Genomic DNA, 20,324 nt, shown 5'->3' on the forward strand with positions numbered 1-20,324 from the left:
TATGGCAGTGGGGATGGAAGTTATGAATGGGGTCTGGCCCCTACTTCTGTAGGATACCCAGTGCATCAACAACAGATATCAACCCTAAGCCCTATTATGTCACCGAATCTCAGTATCACTAGCCAGCCACCTGGTGGCAGAATAATGATATTGGACTCCTATTGGTAAGGACCAGAATGTATGATTATTGGAATAGACAGTCTTAAATGAAATAGCCTTGCTTAAAGCAGTCAACTTATAAAAGTAGGAAAGATATAAATGAATGAATGAAATTGAAGAACAATATAATAGAGATGAAAGTACAAATACTTTTAAGCTGTAAAAACCACAAAAATATTTTAGTAATAAAATCAAAAGGACATAAAATGAAAAGACTTATGAAATAGACAAAAACTTTTGCTATTCTGGAATCCCTGGGTGGTTCAGCAGGCAGTTTGGCGCCTGCCTTTGGCCCAGGGCGCGATCCTGGAGTCCCGGGATTGAGTCCTGCATCGGGCTCCCTGCATGGAGCCTGCTTCTCCTTCTGCCTTTGTGTCTGCCTCTCTCTCTCTCTCTCTCTCTCTCTCTGTGTCTATCATAAATAAATAAATAAATAAATAGGGATCCCTGGGTGGCGCAGCGGTTTGGTGCCTGCCTTTGGCCCAGGGCGCGATCCTGGAGACCCGGGATCGAGTCTCACGTCAGGCTCCCGGTGCATGGAGCCTGCTTCTCCCTCTGCCTATGTCTCTGCCTCTCTCTCTCTCTCTGTGTGTGACTATCATAAATAAATTAAAAAAAATAAATAAATAAATCTTAAAAAAAAACCCTATTGCTATTCCATTTATAGTTTAATAGAAAGAGAACATCAAATATATTTGGAGTGAGAAAGGCAACCAAATGGCAGGAAGGAAGGAATTACTTGGGAATTCTATCTAAACAAAAATATATAAATAAACTTGAAAATCTTGATGAAATGTATAATTTTCTAGGTAATTATAAATTATAAGATTGACCAAAGGAGGTGGAATATCCAAAATGGGTTAGAATAAAATGGTCCTCAATGAAAATCACAAAAGGTAGAAAAAGTGTGAAAGACAAAGAATAAAAAACAAGGGCAACCCATTGAAAATAGTAACAAATATAGTAGCTGTTAATCTAGCTATATCAGTAATCACTATAAATGTCAACGGTCTAAATACATAAATTAAAAGACAGAGATTGGGGGTGCCTGGCTGGCTCAGTTAGGGGACCATGACTCTTGATCTGAGGTTTGTGAATTTAAACCCCATATTGGGTGTAGAGGTTACTTAAAACAGAGCAAAAAACACACCCTTAAAAAGACAGATGTTTTGTCTATAATAAACTCACTTTAGGGCAGCCCCGGTGGCACAGCGGTTTAGCGCCGCCTGCAGCCCGGGGTGTGATCCTGGAGACTCGGGAACGAGTCCCACGTCCAGCTCCCTGCATGGAGCCTGCTTCTCTCTCTGCCTGTGTCTCTGCCTCTCTCTCTCTGAATAAATAAATAAAATCTTTAAAAAAAAAAAACTCACTTTAAATATAAAGACATGTATATATATAAAAGTGAAATGATGGAGATATACTATGCTTTTATTATCTAAAAATAAGATTAGAGAAACTATATTAATTTTAGAGCAGACTTAAGAGCAAGGAAAATTATCAGGGATAATGAGGAGCATTATATAATGATAAAGAGGTCAATACTTCAATAAGACATAACAATACTTAATGTATATATGCCTAATAGCACAGCATCAAAACATGAGTCAAAAATTGATAGAAATGCAAGGAGAAATAGATGAATCCACTATTATAGTTGGAGACATTAACACTTCTCTATCAGAAATGAACAGATCCAGCAAGCAGAAAATCAGTAAGTACATAGTTGAATTCAACAGCACCTCATTCAGCTGAATATAACTGACATCTATAGACTACTTCATCCAATGGCAGCAGATTAAACATTCTTTTCAAGGTCATATGGAACATTCACCAAGAGAGACCACATTTTGGGTCAAAAGTACAACTAAATAAGGATAAAGAATAGAAATCATACAATGTCTGCTTTCAGACTTTATGAAATTGAACTAAAAGTCAATAATAGAAATGTAGCTGAAAAATTTTAGAATATTTGGAGATTAAACAGGACAACTCTAAGTAACACGAGTCAAAGAGGAAATCTCAAGAGAAATATAAAAATATTCTTAACTAAATTAAAATGACAGTGCAACTTATCAAAATTTATGGAATATAGCAAAAGCAGTGCTTACAAGTAAATTTATAGCATTAAATGCATGTATTGGAAACAAGAAACATCTAAAATTAGTAGTCTAAGTTTCCACCTTAGACAACTAGGAAAACAAGAGCAAATTAAATATAAAATAAGCAGAAGAAAAAAATCATAAAAATTAGAGCAAAAATAAAATAAATTAAAAGCAAGAAGTCAGTAGAGAAAATTAACAAAATCTAAAGCTGGTTCTTTGAAAAGACCAATAAAATCAATAAGCCTCCAATCAGCTAACTAGGAAAAAAAAAAAAGAAAACACAAATTGCTAATATCAGAAATAAAAGAGGGAACATCGTTATATCATGGATGTTAAAAGGATAATAAAGGAGTATTATGAACACTTCTATGCCCATAAACTTAATAACCTAGATGAAATGTACCCATTCCTTGAAAGACACAATCTGCTAAACTCACTCAAGAAGAAATAGATAATCTGGATAATTCTGTATCTATTAAAGAAATTGAAATTTTAGATAAAAGACCAAGGGAATGATCTGTGAAGAAATAATTAAAAAGCCAGACTTCATTGAAATTAAAAACTTATGCTCTGAGAAAGACAACGTCAACATAAAGATAAGACATGCCAGTCTACAAGAAAATATTTGCAAAAGATACATTTGCTTATAGGATTGTTATACAAAATATATAAAGAACTCTTAAAACTCAGCAATGAGAAAATGAACAACTCTATTAAAAAATGAGAACTGAACAGACCTTATCAAAGAAGATATACAGATGGCAAATAAGCATATGAAGAGATGTTCCACATCATACATCATTAGGGAATTGCATATTAAAATAATAACAAGAGGGATCCCTGGGTGGCGCAGCAGTTTGGCGCCTGCCTTTGGCCCGGGGCGCGATCCTGGAGACCCGGGATCGAATCCCACATCGGCCTCCCGGTGCATGGAGCCTGCTTCTCCCTCTGCCTGTGTCTCTGCCTCTCTCTCTCTCTGTGACTATCATAAATAAATTAAAAAAAATTTAAAATAATAATAATAATAATAACAAGATACCACTGCATACCTATCAGAATGTCCAAAATCCACAACACAGACAATACCAAATGCTGATGAGAATATGGAGCAATAGGAACTCTCATTTATTGCTGCTGGGAATGCAAAATGGTGTAGCTACTTTGGAAGACAGCTTGTCATTTTCTTACAAAACTAAACATACTCTTACCGTATGATCCAGCAATTGTGCTCCTTGTTATTTACCTAAATGAATTGAAAACTTCTGTCCACACAAAAACCTGCACATGTGTTATAGCATTTTTTTCATAATTGCCAAAATGTGGAAGCAATTAGGTTGTCCTTCAGTAAGTGAATGGACAAACTGGTACATCCAGACACTAGAATATTATTCAGTGCTAAAAAAGAAAGAAGCCAATCTGAAAAGTTTATGTACTATATGATATTCTTGAAAAGGCAAAATTAAAGAGACAATAAAAAGATCCATGGTTGCCAGGAGCTTGTGGGGAAAGTGGGAGGGATGACTAGATGAAGTACAGAGGATTTTTAGGGCAGTGAACATATTCTGTATAATACCATAATGCTGGATACATGTCTTTATACATTTGTTCAAACCCATAGAGTGTACAACATCAAGAGTGAACCATAATGTAAACTATAGATTTTGAGTGATAATAATGTATTAATGTAGGTTCATGAATTACAACAAATGTGCCAATGTGGTATGGGATATTGATATTAGGGGAGATTGTTCATGTTTTAGGATAGGAGGTATATGGGAAGTCTCTGTACTTTGCACTCAGTTTTTCTGTGAACATAAAACTGCTCTAAAAAATAAAGTTTTTTAGAAGTGGAAAAAGGGACAAAATAATAGATGATAAAATTATAGACCAATTTTCGTTTGTGAATACAAATATAAAAATCTTTCTAAAAATTTTACCAAGTAAAATCTAGTGGTGTGTTAATATATCATGACCAATTGGGATTTACCATAGTAAAGCAAGAAAATTTTGATATTAGGAAATATACTAATGTAATTCCCTGTTATCAGATTACAGTAAAAAAAAAGCTCATGATCTTTCAATAGAAGCTAAAAAAGTGTTAGATATTATGATAAAAAAATCATAATTATAATTTTTGATCATTTTCATTTATAATAAAAATCTTTTAAGCTAAGGATAGGAAGAAATATCTTTGATAAAGTATGAGTTATATTTAAGAACTGACAGCAAACTTCATACTTAATGGTGAAGTACTACCATGACAATCAGGAATAAAACATAGATAGTCGGGACACCTGGGTGGCTCAGCAGTTGAGCATCTACCTTCGGCTCAGGGCATAATCCTGGGATCTGGGATAGAGTCCCGCATTGGGTTCTCTGCAGAGAACCTGCTTCTCCTTCTGCTTCTCTGTCTGTCTGTCTGTCTCTCATGAGTTTTAAAAGGTTTTATTTATTCATGAGAGACACAGAAAGAGAGAGGCAGAGACATAGCAGAGGGAGAAGCCAGTCCCATGCAGGGAGCCCAATGCGGGACATAGTCCCAGGACTCGATCCCCAGACTCCAGGATCACGCCCTGGGCTGAAGGTGGGCGCTAAACTGCTAAGCTGCTGAGCCACCCAGGGATCCCCATTAAATACATCTAAAAAAAAAAAAAACATGGTCACCATCTGCACTAATGTTTGCCAAGATACAAACAAGAGAAAGGACTAAAAGGTCTAAGTACAGGGGAGAAAAGCAATAAAACTGACATTATTTCCAGTGAAATGATCATCTAACTCAAAAATTTAAGAAAATAATCAGCATGAATTTTGTGATGGCTATGCATTTCTAACTTATTTGCAAAAGAAACCAATTAGTATATTTAAAAATGAATATTCAATGTATTAGGGTAAGAAACTTTAAAAGTTTAGTTTTCTCTAAGCCTTTAAGTTCAACTTACAAATCTTGTCTTTTTGTAAGTGTTGTTAAATAAGAACAATCACCTTTACTTTTTTTTAAAAAAATGTTTGAGTCACTTAAGTTTTGTAGACAATTCTTTAAAAATTAGTTCTTTTTTAAAGGTTTATTTATTTATTTTAGAGAGAGAAAGCACAAGCAGGAGGGGCGGAGGGAGAGACAATCTGAAGCAGACTCTGTGCTGAGTGTGAAGCCTGAGGTGGGGCTCAGTCTCAGAATCATGAGATCACAACCTGAGCTGAAACCAAGACTCAGTTGCTTAACTGACTGTGCTCCCCAGATGCCCCTAAGGCATCCCCAAAATTACACTCTCTTCAGGGAAATAAAATGCACTTATAACTTTGATACATTTAATTTTCTTCAAAGCCTTAAATATGCCTAATATAATAACCAAAACTTTCTAATATGTATACAACTTTTATAAATCTAATAAATTAAACCTGTAAGTGTGGCATAGTTCATATTATTTAACATTCTGATACTGTTTATAAATTTGGTCAAATTCTCTTTCATATTTCAAAGTAAGTCCCTAATTCTTTTTATTATTACTATGTTTTTGTAGGTGGGGGAGGGCAATGGGAGAGGGACAATCTTAAGCAGGCTGCACACCTGGGGCTTGATATCATGATCTGAGCCAAAATCAAGAGTCAGACACTAAACTGTCTTAGCTACCCGGGTGCCCCCAAATAAATCCCTAATTCTAAAGTCAATTATTCAGCTACACATTTCAAATTGAAGTCACAAGGCTAATCTCTCAGAAACCTAATGGCTGTTCAATATCAAATTTACCAAATTTACCCAAATTATCTTAAATATAACACAAAAGTATCAACAATTTCAGTTTGATTTTCTTTAGAATATATTAAATTCTAAACTTCCATGAGATTGGAAACACTACCTGAAGTGGTCAGTTTCACCACTGCTAGAAAACTGGCTTTTATCATCTCTAGTAAGCATAGGTTAAGAGAAAGGAACCTGGGATCTGTATATCCAGAGTGATTCTCCCGTCATCACCAATAGATATCTTGACCTCCTTTCATTGTTGCTAAGACAGCAGAGACTCCCAATTATAATCCCTTCAAATGGGATTCATTTCTCTTGGGTTCAAGTTACAAAATACCTAATTCTTCCATCAGATTTAAGTCCACAACCTCCTACTGAGGTTACTAATAACTCTCTTCACCTTAACATGTACTGTCTGATTGAATTCTGTATTTACATGTTCTTTCTCTCTGGTTGGACATAAAATCTTATAGATATTTAAAGGATACATGAATATGTTTCACACCTTTGGTTCTGAGGTCAAAATATTAGTCATACTAATAAAGAGTTTCCAGAGAGGAGCAAAGAGGATTAACTAAAGGAATTTTTAATAAAATGGCTGGATATAAGATATTTGTAGTATCTCTACACCAGCAATTTAGGAAGTGTAATAGCAAAAGCAACAAAAACTATAAAACATCAGGAATAAATCTATCAAGAAATGTGTAAACCTATGTAAATAATACTTTAAAACCTTATTCAAGGATGTAAAAGAAGACCTCAATAAATGAAGATGGAAATTATATTTCTGAATGAGGGGTTTAACACTGTAAAGCTGTCACATCAGTTGCAAATTAATAAATTCAAATTGTTATTAAATTTGAAAAATGATTCTCAAATATACCAGATTTTTAAAAATGAATGAGGAAACATGAGCTGGACCCTGACTTGTCCAATATCAAATTATTCTTTAAAGCTATAGTAATTAAAGTAAAATACTATTACTCCTAAATAAAGAACAATTGAACAGAATAGAAAATTTCCAAACAGGTGAAGAAATGAATTAGAATTCAGTTTATAATAAAAATGATAATTTTAACCAAAGAAGAAAGAATGAATAAATGGTGTTGGGACAATTTGGAAAAATAAATACAGATATCTACTTCACACTACGATAATTCCAAATGAATTAAAAAACTTCAACTTGAAAAAACGAAATTGCAAGAGTATTAGAAGGAAAAATGGAGAAATATTTCATTGGGGTAAGGTCTTCCTAAGCAACACACAAAACCTAGAATCCACAAAGGAAAAAATGCTGCTTTTTTTCCCATAAAAATATAAAATTTTCCTCAAAGAAGCACTTAAAAAGTTAAAACACAAATAATAGACTGAGATAAAAATATCTGTCAAACATGTAATTAACAATTAGTATCCACAAAATAAAAACATACCTCACAAATAAAAAAGATGAACAACCCAATTGAAAAATGGGGAAAGTACATGAATAGATCATTGACCTCAGAAAAGTACAAATGGTCTACAAACAAAAAAAATATGATTGGACTCCTTATGAAGGAAATGCAAATAAAAACAACATTGTGGTGTCATTTTTACTGAGTGAATTGGAAAAAAGACTATACCTTGATAATATTCAGCATCAGCAAGTGTGTGGGGGATGTAAATGCCATTAGACAGTCCTGGTAGAAATATAAATTAATATATTTTGGGCAGTATCTGTCTACATTTGAAATGGATCTTTGACCCTAACAACTTCATTTTTAGAATTCTGTGTTGAAGCATTATTTGTGACTGCAGAGATGTTAGAAAAAATTATTCTGTATCACTCTGATAAAAAATTAAAAACAGTTTAAAGACCCATCAGTAGTAATGTGGCTGGATAAATTATGAGATATCAGTATTATGTGCACCTATTAGAAGCAAAACATACTCAGTCAAAACAAATATTATTGAATAACACAAATATGGTGAATCCATTAAAAAAGCAAACACCAAAATATATCAGTTACATGTCCCTATATTTATGCCAATGTATAGAGGAAGGACTAGAAATTTTATTATTTATTTTTTTTAATGATAGTCACAGAGAGACAGAGAGAGAGGCAGAGACATAGGCAGAGGGAGAAACAGGCTCCATGCACGGGGAGCCTGATGTGGGATTCGATCCCGGGTCTCCAGGATCACGCCCTGGGCCAAAGGCAAGCGCCAAACCACTGCGCCACCCAGGGATCCCAAGGACTAGAAATTTATAGACCAAATTGCTGACTTCGGGTCATCTTTAGGGAGTGGAGTTGGAATATTGGGAAAGAGGGTTGTTTTTATAGTTATCTGACTCCTTTAATTCAAAAGCTTTTCAGCTATCATAGCTTTTGGCTAAATAATCAATAAAATAACCTCCTTATTTCTCTAGGATTTTATCCTGGATTTATCTCGAAGCTCCATTAGCAGATGCTACAGACAAGTGGGATCTGAAAGGACATGCAGCATTTGGAATTGTCTCCCCATCATGGACAGTTTAGCTTTGGGAATTGTTAGGGTTTGGTTTATTTATATTTATTTATGAATAAATATTCATATATTCACCATTCTTTCATTCTGTAAATAGTATATTGATCAAACTAGACTCATGGAGAGTTAACATCTATTTAGCAGAGCTAGCCCCACTTTCAAGCTCCGGATTAAATTCTGGGCTGGGCTGCTTCACTGATCATCCAGGGAAAAAAATACCCTGCAATTATCACTTGTGTCATAATCATGGCCCCAGTTCACTAATTAATTGTCCAGTCCTATGTAATAACCAAACTCTGAATTTGTGTAGTGTTAAATCACCTTTCTTCCCCAGCTTGAGTCGTACTTCTGGTCGACCCTTCAAAGTAGAAAAGGGGTCCATTTCTTCTTACCTGCCTTGCTTTTCTCCTCCTCTCTCCACTGACTATGCAGGGGACCCAAGTGGCGGGGATGACAAAAGACTTGGCAGGTCCTTACTTGACTGTTGCTGTCATCAGCTGACTTTGCCATCTCTGGACCTTGTAAGTTCTTCTGTGGGTTCCTCAGAGGCTCCCCTGCAGGGGCCTCTTCAAGTTCAACTCGTTTGATGTGGGTGGTATCCCTTCCCTGGCTGGTCATTCTGCAGCCTCACTGATCACTCGGCTTCTGCATTCTTACACTTTCTTCTGACCTCTGGCAGAAGCTTATTTAGACAGGGCAGGGCCCCATTTTTAATGACAGCAGGACAACATTCTTCTGTGGATTTCACACATTTGGGGGGCTCTCAAAGCACCGGCTTGCAGTTATTACTGTGCTATACTTGCTGTTAGCCGGCCTCTTGCATTCTCTCCCCCAGAACTTGGAAAAACACACAGCAGGCTTTCCAGATGCTCCCTTTGGAGCCTCTCTCCTTAGAACTAGGATAAGGGGTGGGTACTCCTCTCTCTCTCTCCCCTGGTGGCAGGAGAGCTAAGTAGTGGAGCCACAGGCAGAAGTGGACCCCAGGAAATCCTCTTCTCCAAAGCCCCACTTTAGAGGCTTTCAAGTGAGAGATCTCGAATCCCAGTGAGTCAGACCCTCATGGAGGCCTTGTCTCTGCTCTTTTAAGTCTGCATTATGGGTGAACATATCTAGAGTTGAGAGATTAGTTCTTAATGTTTTCTTTAAGTGTTTACAATCTTGGTTTGCATATTCTGCTAGGATTTCCTTTCTGTTTCCTGTTGGTGCCCCAGTAGAAAATTTCAAATTAACATCCTGTTTCCACTTATTTGCTTGTCTGTTGTAGCAGACAGTTATTGAGTGCCTTTGATATGCCAGCTATAGCTACAGTGATGAATCATTTGAAAGCTTTTAATTCCTATGAATGAGGGAGCAAAAAATTAAAAGAATAGTTTATCTTCAGTCTGTGGTTAGGGACCCAAGTTCAGAAATGATTCTCCTTCCCCCCACTGTTTACACACCAACTCTTGCTTTGTGTTATTTTCTTGGAGCAGGAGCTCCTATATCATAAAATGTGTTTGGGTTAGCCTAGAATAAAGTATTTACTCCTGGGTAAAGAAAGAAATGAATAACCAGCATCTTCTTTGTAACACACATTGGGCTTGGGAATTATAAATAAAAATGATAGTAACTAAGCAGCAACACCTATAGTATGGGGTTTTGGAGTGAGATATACATGGATTGGAATCCTGGTTTCACTATAGTGTGAGCGTCTTCATCTTTCTGAGTTTTATCAGTAGTGTGGTGTGATGGTTAATTTTATGTATCAGGTTGACTAGGCTGCAGTGTGCCCAGACATTTGGTCCAACTGTACTCGGAGTGTGTCTGTGAAGGTGTTTCTGCATGAGATGAACATCTGAATTGATAGACTGAGTGAAGCAGATTGCCCTCCTTTCCATGTTATAATAATAATGGCAACATCAACCACTACCCACTCTGCCTCAGTTACCTTGCCAGACACTGATAGTGATGAAGTTTCTAAGCCCCCTTCCCTTGTGAGTTTACGCTCAGGGTGGTAGGGTGAGGGGGACAGAGGGAAACAAAACACAACCAACATCAAGAGAGTAAATAACTGACTAGAAAACTAACAAGCTGCAGACATGCCAGGAAGGAAATAAAAAGGTGATGAGAATAATGGGTGTGGAGGGGACTTTAATAGGTGGTAAGGAAGGACACAAAGAGAGGTGACAGTTAACCAGAAACTGTGAGGATGGAAAGTGGCCATCCACTCACAGGGTGAGGAAGAAAATTCACAACAGAAGAACAGAGTTCCTGAGTCAGAAAGGAGTTGGCCCATTCAGGGAACTGAGAGAAAACCAGTGTGTGTGATAAACAGGAGGGGAGAAGGAGAGAGTGCCACTAGGTGAGGTAATAGAGAGATGGGGAGGAGTCAAGCCATGCAGGGCCGTGGAAACCATAATACCAGGTTTGGATTTTATTCTAGGTGTAAAGGGAAGCCATTAAATGTATCTTAGGTTGGAGAGTGACATAAGCCAAGTTCCATTTTAAGAAGATCTAGCTTTCTTGCTGCAACAGATGAGCATGGGTTAGAGGGGAACCAGAGTGGAAGCAGGTAGGAAAGGTTATATTGGTCTTGCTTGAACAAGCAATGTTTGATAGTGGTCCCAGTTATGGTGGTGGTGAGGGAAATGTGGAGAAAGTAGCAAATTGATGTTATAATTCAGAGATAGAATTAATAATATTTGCTAATAGATTAGTTGTGAACTGAGGAAGCTGGAGAAAGAAAGGATCATCTTGATTTCTAGGTTTAGCAAATGGATGAATGATAATGCCATTGTCTCAGGAGAGCAATTCTGAGACATGGTAGGTGGGCAGAATTAGGAAGGGAACAGGAGCTTTGTGTCAGGTGTATTAAGTCTGATATTTCTGTAGAGATGTAAATAAGGCTATTAAATATGTTAGCCCGAACCAGTAGTTCTCAAACTTCAGGGAACATCAGAAACACCTGCAGGGCTTGATAAAACAGATTGTCGTCAGGCCCACCTCCAGAGTTTCTGGTTAAGAAGGTTTGGGTGGGGCCTGTGAATTTGCATTTCTAACAAGTTCCCAGGTGATGCTGATGCTGCTGGTCCAGGGTTCCTACTTGAAGAATCACTGGTCTAGACAGAGGATAATTCTAGGAGTCTGGAAGTCATCGGCATGAAGATAACATTTAAATCCATGGGACTAGATGAGATTGCCTAATGAGGCTGTGCAGAGAAACAAGAGAAGGAGGCCCTGGATTAAGTTTTGAGAGGGATTAGAGAAGAAAGACCCAATAAAGGCAGGATTAGAGAAGAAGGAGGAAAACGAAGAGAGCATTGGGTTTCAGAAGCCAGAAGGGTTGAAGGTTTCAGGTTCAGATTGACCGAACATGACAAATACTGTTGAGAAACAGAGTAAATAAGAGGGCAGTGAAGTGTCCATAAACTTATCAATATTAGAATTTCTGTCAAGGGCAAGTACTTTATTAACATTATCTCTCTGAATCCTTCACAAATCCCATCAAAGGAGTACAGTTAACTGAATTTTATAGTTAAGGGAAGTGAGGCTCAGAGACTATACAGTTTGTTAGGGCAACAAAGAGTCTAAACCCCACATTTCTTCTGCTAGCATCTTAGGGAATGCAGTGCTTGCTGTATCCTCTACTTGCAGCTAAAATCTACAAGGCAGGCCAACCTTTGGCAAAACCTAGAAGGATACATTCTGCTCACTCCTCCCCAAGGCATTCACTACCCTCTGGCTGCTCCCAGACAATGGCAACACATGCTCACCTGCTGTCCTGGTTGACTCCCCCTGCTTTCCACACTCACGTCCAACCTGGACTTCTTTCCCTGGCAACAGCATCAACCTGTCTTATTACCAAGTGATAATGGGTAAAAGTGGGTGCTAATTGATGGTGTGCAGTAAAGGTTTCACAATCACCTTTCTTGGGGAAAAAGCCCTGATTTGCAGCATTTGGTGATTTCAAGGCACCACTGGCTGATTTTGGGCCATCAGTGTTAGGAGAACGTAGAGTTGGGAAGAGATGCACATAGTTGGCTCTCTCAAGCTACTGAGAGCTGGATCCAGCACACTGCTGGAATGATTTAACATGTTGATTTTCATGTCACATATTTCCATTCTACACACAGCCTTCTGGAGACAATGTCTTAACCACAAGTTGTGGGAACTCCAGGCCATCTGCCCGGCCACGGGGGGAGATGTTAGGAATAGGGAGGCCAGTGCACAGCCTCTAACCCACAACTCGAAGGCGGTCACCTGCTTCGTCAGTGTCCGACTTAGCCCAGGAGCAGAGGGAATGTCAGTTTAAAAACTGGCGTTGGTATCCCTCTTTGGTTTCCAGGGTTCAAAAATGTTCTTTTATGAGGATTACAGGCTTGTTCTTTGGTGTCAGCAGGCGTTTATGATGGCTGTAGCAGGAATGAGAATTGGGGTCTGGAATAAGCCTTGCTGTTTCTTGCCAGGCTGCAAAGGTTTATGGTGGAGACCAGACATGCGTCTTGCTCATGTCCATATGCTGCTCTGTATCTGGATTAGAGGAGGGGACTGCATCCTCATCCACGCAGGAATGGCAGCCGAGGGCTCAGTCCCAAGGCACGAGGGAATTTTAACTTCCTCATATAACTTCCATTTGCTTCTTACTCTTTTATTCCTAAAAGCACAGGTCACAGAAGTGATCTCTGGGGAGTTACGTGATGTGATGGTATGGTGGATAGTGTTGTAGTGTTACTTCTCACCCCTCAAGAGGAGGGAATCCAGTCAGTAGGGAATGGGGACAAGTGGGAGGAAGCAGAGGCCTTAATGGAAAGAGGAGAGGAGCCTCAAGAGCTGGAACTTGGCACTTGATGTGGAAGGGGGAGAACAGGGCTGTGAGGTGGGTTGAAAGAGGTGTTTCTTTGCAATCGCAATCGGATTTTATGAGTGTGTTTTGCAAGTGGATACAGTTAGCTCAGGAGCAAACACTTCTAGGCTCAAGGATGTTTCTCTGAATTGGCGGATAGAGAAGTCTGAGAGTTACACTTCACCGCTTTTTAGGGAGCTGATCGCATAGTCAGGTTTTATGCCTAAAGGAAGCTAGAAGGACTGTGGCACTGGCCAAGAGACTTCTAGAAAGCACTTAACCATACGCTATGGTTGAGGTTGATTTTATACCAGCTACCCAAATTTTTATTTCTGGGACCAGTTGTTTTATTGTGTATGAATTACACAGACAAACATCCGTGGGCTGCCAGGGGTACTCACAGGATAATACTTGAAAGTCACATACTCCCATCCAGTGCTCTAGGTGCAAATTTGCTCACACATGCATGCATACAAATGTGTCAAAATAACACTAATATTTATAATAATACTTTGCAATTCTACACTGCCTTTCATCTGTAGATCTCAGGGTACAAGCATTCATTAATTCTCCCAACACTCCTCTGAGGGAGGTAAATATTATTATCCTCCTCTGTACAGATGAAGTAATTGAGGCAGATAAGTGATTTGCCTCAGGCCAGTTAGGGAGTGTGGGTGGAGGACTGAGATTAAGAGCTCAGAGTTCCTAGAGATGTCCATTAGCGAAGAAGCCCAGTGGTCAAAACACACAGGGCACTGTGGGCTTTTGGAGGAGTTCACTTTGTCCTATGAAATCCATCGCCATGGTAGTGAAAGCTGCTTATTAAACATCGACTATGCATTGAGTGCTTTACATGTGCTATTTCCTGTCCTCATATTAGAACTAGTATTATCCCCATGGCACAGATGAGGAACTGAGATTTATAGTGGTGAAGTATCTTGTCCAAGATCACATGACTAATAAGTGCCTGGGCTGGAATTCAGACCTAGATCTGTTGGCCTCCCAAGCCCAGGTTCTGTCCCCCAGCGCATACCTCGTGCTCCTTTGAAAATTGCAGTGAGGCACCTTTCTACACCTTTCTACCCTTTCAAGCCTTAGTCTTCAGGCTTTTATTTGCCCTGTCTACTACCAGTTTCTTTGCATTTGACTAAATTTTGAGACTGATGCTCATAGCGTGTCTGATCTGGACAGACAAGTTCTAAGCATAGGAAAGGAGATCCTCTGAGGTAAGTTTCACATAAGCCGGGAAAAAATTTAATTATAATTACTTTTTGCTTTATTTTGTGTTATTTCTGGTGAATGTATCAGTTTGGCATCTCTTGACAGAACAAGAAAATGGCCACAAAGAGAGAGGTGGGGAGAGAGAAAGAGCAAGAGCGAGAGCGAGAGAGAGAGAGAATGTGGATTCTCTTGGGACGGATAGATTTCCAATTGCACTGTCAGAAAAAGAGTCAATGAATGAATCAAAGAGCCAAAGGACTTAGATATTTAAGATAAACCAAGTTTTACTCTGGTCTTGGGTCTGCTCAGTTAGACTGCTCTCAGGAATTCAGCTGACTCCCAGACCTTCATAACTCAGCTTACAGTCAAAATGATCTATCTTAGGTGCTAGGGTAGCCGTGCAATCTGTGGGGTGGCCAAGGGATTGCTGGAAAGGCCTGGGAGCACATGGAACTGCCAAAGTGGCAAGGAGCTTAGGAAATTGTGTACCTCGGAGACATACCCCAAGGTGCCTGCTAGTCAGTGAGCTTGACCTGGGCAGCTGCCTGCCCTTGGCAGGATTCAAAAGGACCAGCCTGGGGCCACCATTGCCTGGTTAGGGGTGAGGGATGGGGCGGGTAGGGGGGAGCTGGGGCAGAGGAAACTCCCAAGATTCAACCAACCAGATAGAATCTGTACCCTTCGGAATTAGACTCTGCGAAGTCAGCTTTGTAGTATGATACACTTTGTAAGCAAGATAAGGAAAGTCAAGTTTGAGTCACAACTCATTTGAAACTGTATTTTTCTTGGAGAAGTGAGAACTAGCTTATAAAAGTCAGTGATTATACAGGAATCTGAACCCAGCTGACCTGTCTGTTTTGTTTGAATTCTTTTATAATTAGTTTAGTAGTGATCTCAGTGTCCCTTCCCAGCCATCCTCTCTCCTCAACACAATTTAGACCGAGTTTCTACCATGCTGTTGCATATGCTTAAAAGCAAAACTTTAAAGAAATTACTAATCACAAATTGTTTGATTCAGAATCTGCTGGTCTGTCACATGTATGCCTGTTTGTACACACACCTGGGATATATCTGCAGGGCAAGAAACACAGGGATAAAGAGAGAATGTGTGCTATGTGTGTGAAATAGGATGGCCAGTCATCCAGGTTTGCTGGGAATGAAAAGTTTCCTGCGCTGTGGGACTTTCGGTGCTAGAGCAAAAAGAACATAGGGTAAACTGAGACGAGTTGGTCACTCTAGTTCATGAGGATGTTAAACTGAAGGTGAGTCATATTTTTAAGACATCAGATTTTTGAAATGCACTAAGCTGTAACAGACACTTCCCAAAATATAAACATAAGCGCACCTTCCACTGCCCCATGGAGCAAATTAGCACCTACACTATTTACAAGTGGCAATAAACATTGGGAAGCCTGTAGAAGAAGTCAAACATTAATTTTTGTCTATCTTGAAGTCACAGAATAAGGATTCTCCTGGTGGGTTTTTGGGTTTGCTTTTAGGGGGGTGCAGGAGTGAGTGAAATAGAAAAAAAATACCCACAGTGTATTCTGTATAGCCATATAAACACTTTTGAAAAGTGTTAAGTGGAGGGCAGGGCTGGTAATGGGACTGTAATGGTAATGGGCTGAACAGCAAAGCCTACACCTGCTTTGAATGAATGCAGGGAGCTCTGGGAAGCTGAGGGTCCAGTGGGAAGCAGCCAGATTGGGCGATGTGCTTCCATACCCGTGCTTAACCACATAATCATTAAAGAGCAGAAACCTCTCCTTGTAATCCTCTCCTATAGGACAGCAGGGAGTGTTAGCATATTTGAACTGCTTCACATTCCTTCTTGCCTACTTTTGAGAACATACTACATTTTAAAACTTGTTGGTTTCTTTCATGTTTTATTTGACCCTATGTAATTGCATTCCTGAAGGAATAACAGGCTCCCCTAGTGATTTACACCCTGTATTAAATGTCAGTTTTGAAGAGACACAGTTAACTGTTTGGTTTAACCTCTTGCCTTCCCTCTCTCTATTAGCTCAAAGCTCAAAACTGAATTTGAGCTCCAGCTCTTAGAACTCTAAAGGAAGGATACAAAGATAAAAAAAGGAGTTGCAGTAGCAGCAACGTTGAAGGGAGCTTCTTGGCTCTAGCCACTTTCCCCCCACTGTGTAGCCAGTCACCAGCCCAGAATATAAAAACATCCCTTTTCTTACGGTGATTCGTACTGTTCACTTCTGTCCCAGTTCAGTTGTGAAGATGGTGAATCAGAACCACATCCTGGCAAGCTGGCTTTCTATTTCATATTACCACCCACTGCCACAGCCCTGGGGACACCAACAATTGCCATAAACTGTGGTCCTCCCTCAACCCTGAAGTACCCAGTGAGGGTTTGAGGAAGCTTTGGGAGAAGAAATCTGTCTTAGTAATTATCTAATTTCATTTTACTTTGTTTTATTTAGTTTATGTACTTAGCTGCTGTGATGTTATTGTTATTAAAATGTTTCATTTGCCCTTGAAGATTCACTTAAAGTATGTTTAACAACTGCTTAATCACCTGTTGTGAACTAATTGGGAAAATCTTTAAATACAGCTGGATGTGATGGCATATTCCCTTATGTTTCTGTGCATGTGTGTGCTTAAAATCTAGAAGTAAATATATCCTGTGTTATATAACTTGACAGGCAACTAAAGTATTATTATTACTTTCAGAAGTCCAAATAAGAAACATGGTACAAAAGAGATTTTATGTTAAAAACCGCTATCTGGGGCGCCTGGGAGGCTCAGCGATTGAGCATCTGCCTTTGGCCCAGGGCATGACCCCGGGGTCCTGGGATCGAGTCCCACATTGGGCTTCCTGCATGGAGCCTGCTTCACCCTCTGCCTGTGTCTCAGCCTCTCTCTGTGTGTCTCTCATGAATAAATACATAAAATCTCTAAAAAAAAAAAAAAAAAAACCCAAAAACAGTTATCTGTGCAGAGCAGACTAAATTCGTCCTCTGCTCTGTTCTTCCCATTTCCCCAGCTTATATACAGTGACCACATTCTATTGAGCTTGGTTGAAATGACTACAACGAGGGGCACCTGTGTGGCTCAGTCAGTTGGGCAACTGACTTCATCTCAGGTCATCATCTCAGGGTCCTGGGATTGATCCCTGTATCAGGCTGCCCACACAGTGAGGAGTCTGCTTCTCCCTCTGTATCTCTCCCCTGTTCATGCTCACTTTCTCTCTCTCAAATAAATAAAATCTTAAAAAGAAAAATGACTACAGCAATAGTAGGAAGAGAAGGAAATAGGAAGTAATGACCATAGGGACAATCAGGTTCAATTCTCTGGATTATGAAGATATAGCCTACTGTCATCTTGTCAGCACCTGAGACTTTAATCCCTGACTCCCACTCTGAGGCCGCTTATAAGCCATTAGCTAAGCCGTTTGATCTGGACCTCTTTGTCTATGGGGAAAAATTCAGGCTGCCTTATGGTATGAGATAGCTTTTGTTTGACTCTTTATGCATGTATTTGTCTCAGTCTTATTCCCCAAGTTTTTTATAGTGGTTTATAAAATAAATAAAATAATAAAGAAATCAGGACAAAGGAGAAAAGAGGTAGGACAAGCGAGACAATTCAAGTAATGAGTGTTCATGAAAGATATTAGTCAAATGTACAGTAAAGTACAATTATCCATCACCACCACTACTGTAACCAATAGTTACTATAAAAATGAAATATTTAAGGATACAAGTGCTAAATGACATTACTGTCAGAAACCACTAAGAATGGCCAAATGTGTCTTGTGTCTCCTTAAAAGTGATGCATATTTTCTAGTTACTGGGTCCTGTCCAGATGGGCCTTCTCTCCAAAAAATGATAAAAGAAAAAAACCTGAAGTTCATATTCCATTCTGAAATATATCTCTCCGATAGACAGCCTTCTTTTTTTAAAAAAAAAGGGGGGGGGATTTTTATTTATTTATTTGAGAGAGAGAGAGAGAGAGAGCACAAAAGTGAGGGGAGGGGCAAAGGGTGAGGGAGAAGCTCTTCGCTGAGCAGGGAGCCTGACGCAGAACTCAATCCCAGGACCCTGAGATCATGACCTGAGCTGAAGACAGATGCTTTACTGACTGAGCCACCCAGGTGCCCCTGAATACTATCTTTCTATCTGTGTTAGAAGTGTTTGTACTTTTTTGGAGAAGCCTTTGTACCTTATTTAATGATTTATTTCATGATATTGTAGGGCTACTAATCAATGCCAGTGTTTCAGTCTCTCCAACCTCTGGCCCTGAGAATTTGAGGCAGAAATAAAAGCACATATTAAGTACCTGGGAAAGTTTGATATTTACAGTACCTACTCCTTTGTAAGGTGGCCACTCATTCATTTCCATTCTGAAATTCCAGGTTATAGGATTTTTTTAGAGTGGTTTTCATAGGGCCAGGTTAACAGTTTGCAACACTGATAAAAGAGATATTTTTATCTTTATCTGTAATAATTTGCATTTCTTGTCACTGGTGTAGTTGAGCATCACTTGATGTGTTTATTCGGGAAGAAAAGCTCCTCTTCCATGAATAATCTGTTTCCATCCTTTGCCCACTCATTCATTGGATAGTTTGTCCTTTTCATTATTATTAGCATTGTTTGCAAAGATTCTTTATTTTTATTGTCTGCTAGAATTCTTTATTTTTATTGTTTGCAAGAATTTTCATTATGTTTATACTAATCCTTATTATATAATCATGTACATTAAATATCTTATTTTATATAAGGGTATATCTTATAAAAGTAATTACATTAATTGCAGAAAATGCAGATAGATGAAAGAATATTTTTTTGCATAACTCCACATCAAGAAAGATCTTGATGACTATCCTTTTTAGTCCTTAGTGCAATACACATATGTGCATGTGTGTATATATATATTTTTATTGTATATTACACATGTTGTTTTATAATCTGACTTTCCCCTTATCTCTGTATCTTGCACATGTTTTTATGTTATTACTTCCCAACAATATAATTTTAGTTTCTAGATAGAATTCTATTATATGTCTATATCATAATCTATTTAATCTCCTATTGTCAGACAACTTTTTGCAATTATTTTAAAAAACTTAACAACACAATATAATTACTTATCTGATTTTTATGTTTTTCTTTCCTACTAGATTGCTGACTTTTAAACCTTTCTGATAATAACTTACAGTAAGTACACAGTGTTCTGATTCAGTACTCCTCTGTGTATATATGCTTGTGCTCACACATACAAGTGAAAAAAAAGTCATGAAACAAAACTCACTTTCTGTTAATTTCTATTCTAATTCTTTTCTGTATTATTTTAAAGAAATTCTTGTTATAATCCACTAAATTTTTTCATGACTCACAATGAGTTTTTACCCTCCATTTGAAAAGGAAAGAGGGGCTGCACTTAGCACACAGTAGGCATTAATGTGTTTGTGTTGAATGAACAGCCTCATAGCTAAATCTTTGTGTACATTCATGCTGACTACTTAGGCAGTATAGTAGGGTTTTCCAGAGAAACAGAACCAATAGGAGGCAATATATATGATTGACACTTGAACAACATGGGGTTTAGAAACACTGACCCTTATGGTCAAAAATCTGTATATAACTTTTAAGTCCCCCAGAATTTAACTACTAATAGCCTAATGTTGACCCAAAGCCTATCAGTAACATAGCAGTCAATAATATACATTTTTATGCTTTATGTATTATATACTATAATCTTACAATGAAGTAAGCTAGAGAAAATATTAGGAAGCTCATAAAGGAGAGAAGAT

This window comes from Vulpes lagopus, chromosome 6, assembly GCF_018345385.1.
Source record: "Vulpes lagopus strain Blue_001 chromosome 6, ASM1834538v1, whole genome shotgun sequence".
Lineage (NCBI taxonomy): Eukaryota > Metazoa > Chordata > Mammalia > Carnivora > Canidae > Vulpes > Vulpes lagopus.